A 14,492-nucleotide genomic window follows, 5' to 3' on the forward strand; every position below is an offset into this window, starting at 1 on the left:
TATTATTTGATAGCGGTTTGGGGTAGAGCACCATTGTCCCTCCTCTCCCGTTTACAAACCCTCCAGAATCGTTGCATTAAAACAATCTATAATCTTCCCCGTCTTTACCCAACCAATTTACTTTATTCCGATAGATCTCATAATATATTACCTCTCTCTAAACTGTGCGATTTGCAAACCGTAGTTTACGTATTCGATAATCTGCACTCGTCTAACCATAACCAAAACTTGATATTTAATGCGGGCCGGAGAGTTCATAATACCCGTCAATCTCACCATCTTATGCGCAGCACAGCCTCTACCTGTCTTAGTCAACGTCGAATTTCTTTCATTGGTCCTACGAAGTTCAACAGCCTTCCAGAAGATATAAAAAACAGCTCTAGTAGAAACATTTTTAAGATCAAACTAATACAATACTTCAAAGTAAACCTAAACCAATAACCAACCACTAATTTAGCATTTTTTTTATTTTTTTTTGATAATTTTCTTAGCAGTAAATTTAGTTCTAATTATTTAGTTTTAGTTTTTTATTATCAATTCTTATAAATAAATAATTAATTTGTTAATCATTAAAATGGATCTCTTCAAAGGAATATTCTTCCACTGAGATTCATTGAGTAAAATTCTCTTTTGTTTTTTCATACTTCCTCGTAGTAAATAATATTTTTTACGTTCTCAGCATGATTAAAGTTTGTCCGCGTTTGAGTTTTTAATGTTATTTTCTTGTTTGCTGCCAGACATGCTGAGAACAGTTAGCGTCCATTACCAGGGGGCTCAAATGAGCTTTCTGGTATGGGGGAGTGTGGTGGGCCGCTAAGAAAAAAAAAAAAAAAAATGTTGGATCAATCGACAGTACTGAGTTGCTTTATAGAATTTCCATCCCAATTTTTGTTATTTTATTTTTTTTTTATTTACATAGTATTCCGTCTCACGACATAACTTGACGAACATAATTCCTAAAATTCACTCGGTTCATAGCAACCGTTCTCCAATTTCTCGGGCACCCCACGTTCGCCAGATCACGCTCCACTTGGTCTAACCACCTCGCTCGTTGCGCCCCTGCTCGTCTTGTTCCTACCGGATTCGTAGCGAATGCAGGATCATCATGCAGGATAGACCATCACCTTGTCGAAGCCCCCTGCGCGATTCGAGTGAACTCGACAATTCACCCGAAATCCGCACACAGCACTGCGTTCCATCCATCGTCGCCTTGATCAGTCTGATCAGCTTCCCGGAAAAGCCGTTCTCGTCCATGATTTTCCATAGCTCGTTACGGTCGATCGTGTCGTATGCGGCTTTGAAGTCGATGAATAGATGATGCGTAGGGACTTGGTGTTCACGGCATTTTTGGAGGATTTGCCGCAATGTGAATATCTGGTCCGTCGTAGACCGTCCCTCCATGAAGCCAGCCTGATGACTTCCCACGAATCTGTTTGCTTGTGGCGTTAGGCGGCGGAGTAGGATTCGGGACAACACTTTGTAGGCGGCATTGAGGACAGTGATCGCTCGGTAGTTCTCACAGTCCAATTTGTCGCCCTTCTTGTAGATGGGGCATATTACCCCCTCCTTTCACTCCTCCGGTAGCTGTTCTATGTCCCAGATCTGGATTATCAACCGATGTAGGCAATCGGCCAACCTGTCCGGGCCCATTTTGATGAGTTCAGCTGCGATGCCATCCTTCCCAGCCGACTTGTTTCTATTCAGCTGGCGAATGGCTTCCTTAACTTCACTCATCGTTGGGAGTGGCTCCTCTTCGTCGTTGGCTACGCCGGCGATGTACCTTCCCCCACCGTCTTGATCTCCTGCATGTGCGCCGTTCAGGTGTTCATCGAAGTGCTGCTTCCACCTTTTGATCACCTCACGATTGTCCGTCAGGATACCCCCATCCTTATCCCGGCACATTTCGGCTTGCGGCACGAAGCCTTTGCGGGATGCGTTGAGTTTCTGATAGAACTTTCGTGTTTCTTGGGAACGATGCAGCTGCTCCAGCTCCTGGAGCTCCTCCTCCTCCAGGCGGCGCTTTTTCTCCTGGAAAAGTCGGACTCGCTGCCTCTTCCGCTGTCGGTGATTTTCCACATTTCGACGGGTGCCTCTTTGCACTACTGCCGCCCGCGCGGCATTTTCTTCGTCCATCACCCTCCTACACTCCTCGTCGAACCAGTCGTTCCGTCGAGATCGCTCCACATAACCGATGACGTTCTCCGCCGCACTGTTGATGGCTGTTTTGATGGTATCCCAACAGTCCTCGAGAGGGGCTTCGTCAAGCTCGCCCTCTGCCGGCAGCGCTGCTTCGACCGATTGCGCGTAGTCTGCCGCGACCTCAGGTTGCTTCAGTCGCGCGATGTTTAACCGAGGCGGGCGCCGGTTTCGCTTGTTGTTCACTACGGAGAGTTTTGGGCGCATCTTCACCATCACCAGATAATGGTCCGACTCGATGTTGGCGCCCCGACAGGATCTGACGTCGATGATGTCCGAAAAGTGCCGGCTGTCGATCAAAACGTGGTCGATCTGTGATTGCGTTTGGTACGGTGATCTCCAGGTGTACTTGTGTGGGAGGCGGTGCTGAAAAAAGGTACTACGTACGGCCATTCGTTTGGAGGCGGCGAAATCAATAAGTCTGAGGCTGTTTTCGTTGGTCAGCTGGTGCGCGCTGAACCTTCCAATTGTCGGTTTAAATTCCTCCTCCTGGCCGACCTGAGCATTGAAATCCCCGATGACGATCTTGATATCATGTTTTGGGCAACGGTCGTATTCACGCTCCAGCTGCGCGTAAAACTCGTCTTTGTCGTCACCGGTACTTCCGAGGTGAGGGCTGTGCACGTTGATGATGCTGATGTTGAAGAACCGGCCCTTGATTCTCAACCGGCACATTCGTGAGTTGATCGGCCACCACCCGATCACGCGCTTTTGCATCTTTCCCATCACTATAAAAGCTGTTCCAAGCTCGTGTGTGTTGCCGCAGCTCTGGTAGATGGCACGACCATCTGGGTACGTTCGTACCGTGGAGCCCTTCCAGCATACCTCCTGCAGCGCTACGATGTCGAATTTGCGGCTCTTCAATTCGTTGGAGAGCACGTGGGTACTGCCCACAAAATTTAGAGATCGGCAGTTCCATGTTCCAAGTTTCCAATCGCTAGTCCCATTTCGTCGCGTGGGTCTTTGCCGATTTCCATCCGAAATTTGTTGTTCGTTATTCGTTGCTTATGTTTTTTTAGTAGTCACAGGCTCGCAAGGCCCGCAGCTAACCCCACTATCTCGCATGAGGACCGTCGTGATGTTGCTGTTTTGGGTCCCGAACACCACCAGGACGTTGTTGCACTCCGCACGCCGCCCCTAACATGGAGAACAGACGCGTACGAAGCCCCCTAACTCATTCTGCATGCGACCAAAGCATCCACCGGGGTTGGGTACCCGATCTCCGCTAAGGTTGCTCGCACCCCAGCTAGCACCACGGCAGAGAATCGGAGTTGCAGACAAGAGGTGATATAACTACCCGATATACCCGATATAACTACCCGAAGGTTGGGTGTATGGGGTCTCGAGTTGCACATTGTCTACTTCACTAGCCAAGTAATTTTTGTCTTAGGTTTAAAATTCGTATTTAAACATTTTTAACTGATTTAACCAAAATTTTACCATATACTGACTGAAGTAAATTATCTGAATTTAGCATATTATTTTCCAAATGATCATTCTCAAATTATCATTTATACGATCTCATAGTTGAGTTGCTAATATCATTGAGTGATTCTTTTAACATGAATATTCCTATGTAATATTCATCTTTTATTTTTCCAGATTTTCAAGTCTTGTGTTGTTACTTCAGTTACTGAATTTCATCTCCATGGTTTTTCTGAATTTTGAGAACTCATGATCTTTGTTTTAGGTTCTTAACTCATTTGGATTCCTCATCTGAATTTTTTCAATGATAACTGATACTGGATTTTAAACATTCAATCTTTATTCTGAATTGATTTTTTTCAAAAGATCATTTTTTCATTTATACCCCTTTGGCTTCGGGAGCATCGAACGAAACTTTTGTAACATTCAGGATAACATTTTGATAACATTTTTTTTATCTGATGAGAATCATTTTCATAAACATCCCACGAAAACGATTTGTTTGTGTTTCAAAGGTATAAAATTGAAGTACACATTTGGTGCAACTTCTGCTTTGGCTTTGGAATCTCAATTTTTTTTTATTTAATTCGTATTTTGTTTCTCAAAACTTGATTTGAAATTATGATTTAGATTTAAGACACTGAATTGTGGTTCTGAAAATAACAGTATTTAACCTTTTCCTTCCCACGAAGTTTTTCTCGTTTTAAAAATAGAAATATTGATTTACAACTAAAATTCTAGAACAAAAGATGCTTAATTTAAGTCTACTTCAATAATCCAGTTAATAAATTTGGGTTTCGAGGTGGATCATATATGCTCCATTGGGAAAATAACAACATATAAGGTGCAAATGAAAATAAGAAATAACGGCAAAAATACGTGAAATTTAATCACCGCATTGATCACAATCTAAAACGATCCTAATTTGTAAAATATATCTTGGAGACTCAACTACAAACTACTGAAATTCACGAAATTTTTATTTTTGCCTTGAACAATGGCCGCCATGACACTTGTCGCCAGAAAATCTGAATATTACGTTTTTATAAGAACTTACATAAGTTTCAATATTTTTTCAGATCAGTGGTTATTTTAGTAGCTGAAATACCTATCCTGAAGAGAAAAAACTTTTGACGGAGTGATTTTCATGTGTTCAAGCTCAGCAAAATGAAAAGTACGTTTTGTTCCTAGTGTATCACCTGTGATCCACTTTACTTATTCGAAAATTTTAGTGGAAATCTAAGCAAACCATTATTTGATTTTGTTTACACAAGCAACCTTTTGCACGTCAGTATTTTATTTGATGATAATTATGAAAACTTGTCAAGCAACTGAACAACAATTGACGACTTTATTTAAATTCGAAAAAAATACGACTTTTGTACAGCTTTTGACCTGCCGAGCAAAACCTAGTGAATCGATTTTCTTCAAATTTGGTGCAATGTTTCTTCACTCATATCTACACATTTGGTGAGGAAATGGTGTTGATCCAAAATGCCCAGTTCAAATGCGAGCTGTGCAAAGTTGTGGATCACCTGTGCTACCATGGGAAGGAAAAAGTTAAAGCTTTGAATTCTTAAACTCTTATATCTGTATCTCTATAGAGTTTGACTTTAATTATTTTGTTTATTTTTTTGAATTTTGTATTTTATGTTTCCAATTTTCATAATACTTTCCAATTGTCCAATTGTCAATGATGAAATGAAAAACATTTAAAATATCTATCCGGTCATCATTCTAAATCAGAGGATTTTAGTTGGTGATAAGGGTATTAAAAAAATTGAGAATTAAATTTTGCATTTGGAAGCTCAAATCAGAGCTTTCATTTGAGAGGAATTTCTTAACTCTTCCGCAATGTTTGCACTTGATTGATTGATAATTTTTATTTGAAGATACCAGAAACCATCTTCTACACAGACAACGTGACAATTTGAAGAGAGTATATTGAACTCATATCCAATTCTTTAACACGTTTAAAATGTTCAGGATAGCATTTGAAAAAAAAAATGAATCATAGGGGCCCCCCGAGAAAAATTGCCCCGGGCCCCCCGATGGCTTAATCCGGCCCTGGTCTAGATCCAACCAAAATATAGTGTCAACTTTGTTGGATCTATGGAAGTGTTGTTCTGGGAAAATGATTGCATTTGGAGGCAACCATCATTGTATATTTAGCCATTCATTGTGTCAATAGTTATGTAACACTGACTGATTGGCAGCTTTCACGGATCGTCCGCCACCTCAAGTGCTAGACATAAAAATTTCAAATTTTTCTCTTTGCTCATCTTCGGGATATCTAGGCTCGACCTGTCAATGAAAAGTTTCTGACTGGAAAACTGCCAGGTGCTCCGTTTTGCTGTCCTTAACGTAATTTTTTAAAATATCTCCCTGCTGAAAGTTCCAATATTTTGCGTAAGATTTGACCACCGTATTTAGTTTGGTTTTAAAACGGGCAGCTTTTTTTCTTGCAGAAATGAAGTCAGGCGACTTTTTAAGTCGGTTAGATGAACTAGTTAACACTTCGTCACTTTCCTAATCGAATATTTTTATTTACGCTTGATAAAACCTCCAATAATCGCTACCTTCATGGAATCAATCATCTTTACTTCATGAATAGTGAAAATAAGAATGAATTAGCACACTTTTAGATCTTCTAGGACTCCTGGAACGATTTATCATATGAATTTTAGTCAAATAGTTGATTTCCAGCTGTTTTTGAGTCTTCCACTGGGACTATCTTGAATTTTTCGTGAGCCTGCCCAAATAAATTTATTCAATGACCTTTTATATTGGACGATATTTCAGAAATCACTTGACAGAACGTCACAAAAATTTGCACATGTGAAAATTACACTTGTATTATGCATAGCCGAAAATTTTATATGATTTTCTTTCATGCATTTAAAAGTTATTAACAAAACAAAGTGTTGCACTCCTCATTAACGTTGCCTGATTGCACGGATGTTGTACAGTTATTTCAATCCTTAAAAAGCTGGAAAAAAGTCTATTTTTCAAGTCAGCGTCAACCAAATGTTTTATTTAGAACTCAAATCTCCAATATTTAAGGAACGTTTTGATGTAATTAGTTATTTTCTAGGATTTTTTCTACACCTTCCATGGAACAAAGGAGAACAACAACTGAAACACAAAAATTAAAAATATTTTTTTATTCATTACTCCAAACGATTAAAAAAGGCATCTTTATCTTTAAAAATTCATAGATATCTATTTTACAGTTTTGAGATGAAAAACATCCTCATATCATGAATTAGTAAAGTTCCACTTAGTTGAGAACCCAAAATTTGATGTTAAAAAAAGTTCGATTTATTTTATTATTTTTCACTAGCTAAAATATAACTTGCGCTGCTGATCGCCGTGGTGAATTATATACCATTGGATCTGTTAATTTTTGCTGTATTTTAAATACGATAGCTTTGAGTGGAATGTTGTATGGTTCAAAGATGAAAATTTTAAAGTATTTAAACAGAGAAAATTGAGACATGTTTGCTTAGATATATACGCAAATTCACCATAAAACATCAGTTTTGATATTCATACAACTAACCTAGAGGAATTTCGGAGCCTATACTTAATTTTAACTACGATATTCGTTTATAATTGAAAATCATTCAAATATTCAGTATTAAGCTCAAACCCCGTTTTGGAAATTTAAAAAAAAAGTAGTAAATTTTGAAAAACATTTCAATTTTTATTGTTTTTTTTTTTCAACTTTCCGCATACAATCTTTAACAAAAAAGCTTTTTATTTTTTTTCCAACCTTTTTAGATTTTAAACCACTGAGTTGCCCGAATGTTTTTACTTGATTTGCAAAATATAATTTTATTTAATCGACGTTTTTTGGTGGAATTAAGATTCAAAATCGTTTTTTTTTCAGTTCTCCAGACGTTTCAGCTACTCTGGCTTTTGCTCCTCTTCAGTGGACAACTCTACTTGCCTGCACCTATACTTCCAATTTGATTCGGGCGCTTCGGGCATTTCGGGAATTAAATGTCCAGAATCAAATAACTATAGACGAAGGCCAGTAGATTTGTCCACTGAAGAGAAGCGAACGCTTGTGAATTTGCCTGAATATTGCTCAAATTTTTAGTTGAAAACTAAGAAATCAAATGCCCGGATTTCGCAAAGCTCTTAGATAAAATAGTTCTTTAGATAATGAACCAAGTTGGACAACAGATTGCTGGGAATATATTTGAATACAAGAGTATAAATTTTTTTTTTTTCAGTGAATTCCTTTCAACTGAGTTGAAAGGAATTCACTGAAAAAAAATTCCTAAAGGAAAAACCGAAGGGGAGGGGTGACAAAAGAAAATATGTATGAATTTGAAATTTGTTCATATAGAAAATCAAAAATTCTAAATTTAAATATATGATTACTTTTTAAGGATTCTGTCTGTTCTGTTCAAAATAATTGAGATTTTTTGTTTGGATTTAAATTCAGAAATCGATGTCAAATTAGGAATTCAAAATTTTTATTCAGGTTCAAATTGCAGAATTCAGATTCATAATTCAAATTCAAAATTGCCCAAAACAAAACTCAAAACAGCACAAATGCCAAAAGAGATGCCCACATGCAACACCTAATAACTTTTTTGTCTAATTAGATACGTATTTAGAGTCTTCGACAAAGTTGTTCAGTGAAAAATGTCCTTTAGAGAATATATATTTAAATTGGCACGAGAACCATAAGCAGACTCGGTTCCAAAGAAGAAACAAAAATGATGTTGATTTTCCAGAACAAAATATTCAATATTCCCATACAAAAGTTCAAATTTACTCATGTAAACGTTACTTAAAAATTCTGCTAAAAATCATGGATGAGTTTTGGAAAAAGACAAAGTTTTTCAGACCACAAGGTTTAAGAAATTGAAAATGACCCCAAATCGACTCAGTCTATTGTACAATTCAAAACTCTCAAATGAAATATCAATGATCGAAAGATCAATTTACGAACTGAGAGACAAACTTTCTTAACACACTTTGAAAGTCAATGATTAAGTACTGATGTCCTAAATGTTACACACATGTTAGTCGGAATGAAAGGGGGGAGGAGATGAGGATAAGGGTTAAAACTCCCCCTCCCCCCTCCATGAGAGCCCAGAATTTTTGAGCGAAGTATTCCACTCTACACTCAACATTTGAAATTTAAATAAAAAATTCTGATAGTTGAGTGAGGATTATCAAGAGTAACCATTTTCAGATTTTTTGATAGATATTGTTCGAATTATTAAATTTTAAATTATATAAAACTCATTTCGGAGATCTGGTTCCATATTACCAGAATCAAAATTGTATTTCTGTTTATTTCTGTTTTTTTTTATTGGAAAAATGTATTTTGAAATCCTGTTAAAAACTTAGTTTTGCATTTCATAATTTTTTTTATTCAAGATATTCGAAACTCAAACGCATTTTTTTAAATTAAAGTACAAATTATTTTCCGAATATGAAAAAAAGGAAATGAGAAATTATCGTAAGTTTGTGTTTCAAATTAAGTTTCGATGTCGTTAAACTTAACTCTTATGAAACATATCATTACTTTAAAATGGCCGATGCACCCAGAATTGAAAAAAAAAACAGATTCATTATTTGGAATTCATATTGATTTTGGGATTAAAAAATCTGATTGAAATTAAATTGAAATATTGAGTTCAGGTTAAAACAAAATATTTCAATTTTTTTTTCAATAATGATTCATGATACAAGATTCAAATTTTCTTGAATCATGAATCAGGATTTGTTTCCAAAATTTAGGGGAAGGTGAATTTGAGAATCAAGATAAAACATGAATTTACAATCAAGATGACTATTTCTTCAGTTAATTCAAATGGGAAGAGATTGCAGGCTTTTAATTCGATTGTTAATCACAAATTTCTAATAAAAACACTTTAAACAGTTAAGCTGAAAATTACAAGTTTGAAGTGGAATTTGGGTCTGTTTTTAGGTTTTGATTTATGAAAAAGCTTGATTTTTAATTTTTAAACTCTCCACAAGATTTTTACTATGCAACTGTTTTTTTAATGAAAAAAATATCTGCTGATTATAAAATATGTAATCTTCACGTAAAACATATGCATGAAACTTCTTGTTTTCTCGGTTAATCTATAGCATTTTTTAAAGTCAAATAAAAAAAAAATATTTTAATTTAGATCGAGTTTTCAAGTATAAAATTGAGGCGCAAAATTTAAATACCCTTTGAACATGGATTAATTTTCATTAATTGTTGAAACTTATGAATTTACTAAAGAGTTTGGTAGTTTTTGCTTAGTTGATTTGAACATTGAATAAGTTTTTTTTAAGTTGAAGGCTTCTTTCAAAAAACTTTTTCAACTCAAATCATCAATGACTCTCATAATCAAAGGCTCTTGAGCAAATTCAAAGATTTAATCCGTCTTTAAAAGTATTTCCCCATTCATTTACTTAAGGCTTTCATATAAAAAATTCACCTTTACACTTTTGAAAGAATTTGGGATGTATTTTCAAAAGTTAGTTTATAATATAACACTTAAAAAACCAGAAAAGTTAACAATCAAATAATACCAAAACCAAAATTTTTAAAAGTTTTTTTTGTGGACTGTTTGAGTGAAAGTATCATAGAAAAAACTAAGTCACACGAAACCTTACTACAGCACAGGAGGCAGGTCTTCCTAGAGACAATTTTAAAGTTTAAAATTCAAAAGTAGGGGATAGTGGGGTATCAAGGGCCACTTTTTTTTCTTTGTTTCATAACTTCTTTATTATATAAAATAAAAAGAAACGAATAAATGTAAAGATTTTCTACATTTTTGAGGTATCATTATGCATTTTTTATTATTTTTTCAATACATTTTGAGTTGACCCAAAACTGAAATTTCAAAACTCATTTAGTTTTTTTAAAGCAATTTCAGATGAAGAAATAAAAAAAGAGAGTTGTGTACGATCGAATAGTTCCCAAAACCTGGTTCGCGAACGGTTCGGTAATATTCCATATATAGGATTTATGTTCGTCTCTATCGCATTAGAAAAGATGGACAAAACATTTTTCATAATTCTTAATTTGGCATAACAAAACTATACATATAGTATAAGGTTGCCAGAATTATTTCCACTCCCATCCGGGCCTAGCAATTCCGGGCATTTTTTCAAAAAAACCTGGCAAAATCCGGGCATGGATTTCAATTTTTCAAATCCAAAAATCGGGCAAAAACCGGGCAAAATTTAGGTGTTATTATACATAAAAGCAAAGAAAAAATGAAATTAATATTTTATTAATGTAATTGCAGACTTCAAAAAACTTTTTGGAACACTTACATATTTGAAGGTTTATAACAGTAAATCAGCGAAATTATTTGAAACAACCGTTGAAAATTTCCATACCGTTAATCGATTTTGCTGAAACTTACTCAAAAACTTTGATTTTTTTTATGATTACTTTATGAAAATTGTGAAAAAATCCGGGCAATATCCGGACTTTTTTCACTATATCCGGGCAACCGGGCCGGACCGGACTTTCTCGAAATTTTGCATCAAATATCCGGGCAAACCCGGATAAAACCGGGCAATCTGGCAAGCTTAATATAGTAATAACGTATTTTAAGTTCTGAATGTGTATAAAAGCGCCAAAATATAGGTGGCTCAAGATACCTTACAAGCAATGATTTGCAAATTGGTTGTGTTTGTGTGACTTATCGATGTTTCATCCAAAATTCCTTTTCCGCGTGAAAGAACATGACAAAACTCAGATCATAAGCGTATGAGCATTTTTTTTATTATGTACTTTAGGTATCCCACGAATGTAATTTTGCGGGTGTTTGTTTAATTATGTAAGTACATTTTTCCAGGTTAGTTGAATTAAAGAAGCATATGATGCGTATTCAAGACAACAACATAAAGAAAAACATGCTTACGCAAAGCAACAACGATGACCAAGGGATTGCAGTGGAGATAGAATTCTTTGCATTTTTAATGGTAATGATCAAAATTCCACAATTGCTTAACAAATTGTAAAAATTTGCAAAAATTGGCACATTTTCGCTCTCTCTGAGCACCGGTTTCTCTCATTTTAACTTAAACCTTCTAATTCTCTCTAATACAAATTACCATAAATTCAATCATAGGCTGCAAAATTTGTTTGATCATTGACGATGATTCTCCGTTTATCTCAGTCCCCTGACGATGACAGTTGGATTGGGATTTTTATCTCAACACACAGCTGAGATATTTAGAGTGGCTCACGTTACTCCACTCTCCCCTACTATTTTATCAAATAAGACTTCTAGAAGATTTGAAAATTTACGAAGCATTTTTGTGTCTTTTTTTTCAACTCGTGCTCAATCTTTATTTGTGTAAAGTAACATTTAAATTAGTTTAGGACGACTTTTGAGTATTTAATCTGTTTTTTTTTTTCTTAAATTCTATTTGCACTCAGTTATTCAAGAATTGAATGATTTGGGTGTTGAATCGAGAAAACGGTCCCACGGATTAACCTATCGGCAGTATTAGGTGACCTCGGCTGGCTGCTGCATGTTTTCCACCTGAAGCCCGACGTTTGCTTCCTTCCTAAATACCTTTTTCTCCCTCCGTTGCCTCTTCGCTTCCTGTTGTCTCTGTTGCTTCTGGTGCTCGCCAAGAAAAGCATCATATGTATGAGACTTTCTGTTTATTGGTGGTGATGGCTGGACGCAAAGGCAACAAGCAGAAAATTTGTTGTTTTCGTTGTTTCTTTTTTCCCCTGTTTAGGTTTATTATGGTACCCGCAAGTCACTGTTTATTTCCTCTCTGGTAGATATTCAGTGTTTTTTTTTCTTTTCTCACTCACCCACCACCTCACCGACTTTGGTCTCTTTGGGTGACCCTTGGCAGTGGCTTTTAAAGGCCCCGGAGTGTTGTTTTTGTAACCTTTTGTCTTTTGGGCTTATTTTCTCCACGGGAACACTTCAACACATGGCATGGCGGCAATACGATGGTGATTCCTCGGGTATTTCTCATGTGCATGAGAAGAAAAGTGGAAGAATTTTCGATTCACGGTAAACGCCACGGATGAGTGGAAAGGTCTTTGTTTTCCAGTCCCAGGGTGTCGTTTTGTTGCCCTGTGGATCTTCGACCGACCAAAAGACCTCCCTGTTGGCCGCTTTATGGTGGTGTTACACTGAAGAACGAACGTTATCACGTTGTTGGTTTCATTTTATTATTTTTTCGAATTAAGATCATGTTCTTCGTTGGATATTAAAGCGTAGGTGCCTACTTGAAGCATTTTCCAGCAATTATACCTTGATAGGCAACACTTTGTTGTGGTAGTTTGGGATGTATAAAACGATACCAATTCAACTAATTTGTTTTTATTTGTAAGCATTTCGTTTACGCAGAAAATGCTTTTATTCTTCACAAAAATGTGTATTTACTCCGATACAGGAAATCAAATATTTTCCAGCTACACAATTTCCATAGATTAAAAACACATTTTGGAAAAAAAAATTATCATGTATATACAGTTTTCAATCATATTCTATTTCTGAAAATTATTTGAATAAGTCGTGAGTTCAATAATATTTACTAGTTGCTGGAATATAAGGCAGTCAATCGAAAGTTTACTTTTTCAGCGATTAAACAATAACAAAAAATACTTCTTGAGTTTTAATGGACATTAAACTTGAATTACTTTTATTTAAAATTCAGCTTTAGATAAAATTTTATACTCAGCTGTGATTGATGATTTTTTCAACCATTTTAACGTGGGAACCACTTACCTGAAAAGAGAAATAGAAAAAAAAAATGAATCAGTATAAGAGTAAATAATAAAAACCGAATGGAATGTGGCATTGAACTTTTCACAGAAATCCTATTGTTTTGTCAATTTATAGCAATTTTTTTTTGATGATTAGTCCAGGCGTACAATAGAGGTCACACCAAGGCCATGCGAACGAGGAGGGGGGAAGCTGGTTTAGGGGCTCTACATGAAGATTTTACCAAGTAAATTTTCAGTTCAAGAAATTATTTTACCCTTGTTATGGAAAATTATTTGATTTTGAATGGCGTTTAAAATTAATTGTAAACAAACATGACAGAATGTATGCAAACCTCTTCAAATGACATTTCACTTTACGACATTATATGGCAATCACAAATTATATCTTATTTTTAATTGTAAATTTCGATCTGGAATTCGATCAATCTCAAATCTTGACAAAAAAACCCTGCCTCGTCTTTAAAATGAGTTTTTAACAAGAAGTGTAACTGAACAAGTTAAGAATTTAAAACCAGCCATTTTAACTTCTTAATTCATTCATATTTATAACTCTTATTTCACACATCGACAAGTTGGTAGCCGTATGACAGGTGTTGACTACTCACGATAGTGGACACAATAAGAGAAAAAATTTAAAACCTAGTATTCAATACTTGATAACTAAACAGTTTCATTGTCATTACAAATTTTAAGCTAATAGGGTAAAAGCACTAGTTATTGAACAGGTACCAGATATTGAACACTAGTAAAACATTTACTAATTAAAACAATAATATACAGTAGAAAAATGAATCAAAATTCGTTGTGCCACTGTTGAAGCATTTTCTACCTTTGTTCAAATTTATATCAAGAATCTCGGACTCTTTAAGCCACATTCGCCGAAACTAGAATATGTGTTCAAATTTTGGCTTGGTTTTTCGACTGGATGAAGAAAACAGCCTATTTTTGATTGGGGGAAAAAGGGATAAAAGACAAATAAATGTCTAAGATAATGATATGAGTGTTTTCAACTAAGTCTTTTTGAATGATTTCTGGAAGAGTGGCAGCCTTTATTATCCTTATTTTCTTAAAATTTAACAAATTAAAGTGTTCAATCATTGGATCACAGAAAACGCCAATGTTTCAATTATTAAAC

The 14,492-nt window shown here is 35.6% G+C and overlaps 2 protein-coding genes across 4 annotated transcripts in view; one reads left to right on the forward strand and one right to left on the reverse strand.

Annotated features, from left to right (window-relative positions):
* The window catches only part of LOC129752781 (high affinity cAMP-specific and IBMX-insensitive 3',5'-cyclic phosphodiesterase 8), a 326,911-nt gene that overhangs the window by 189,840 nt on the left and 122,579 nt on the right, over positions 1-14,492 (reverse strand). The gene's annotated exons all lie outside the window — the stretch shown is intronic.
* LOC129752780 (mucin-2-like) overlaps positions 1-14,492 on the forward strand; it is a 110,698-nt gene that overhangs the window by 4,494 nt on the left and 91,712 nt on the right. The window lies entirely within an intron of this gene.

Source organism: Uranotaenia lowii, chromosome 3, assembly GCF_029784155.1.
Source record: "Uranotaenia lowii strain MFRU-FL chromosome 3, ASM2978415v1, whole genome shotgun sequence".
In the NCBI taxonomy this organism is placed as follows: Eukaryota; Metazoa; Arthropoda; class Insecta; order Diptera; family Culicidae; genus Uranotaenia; species Uranotaenia lowii.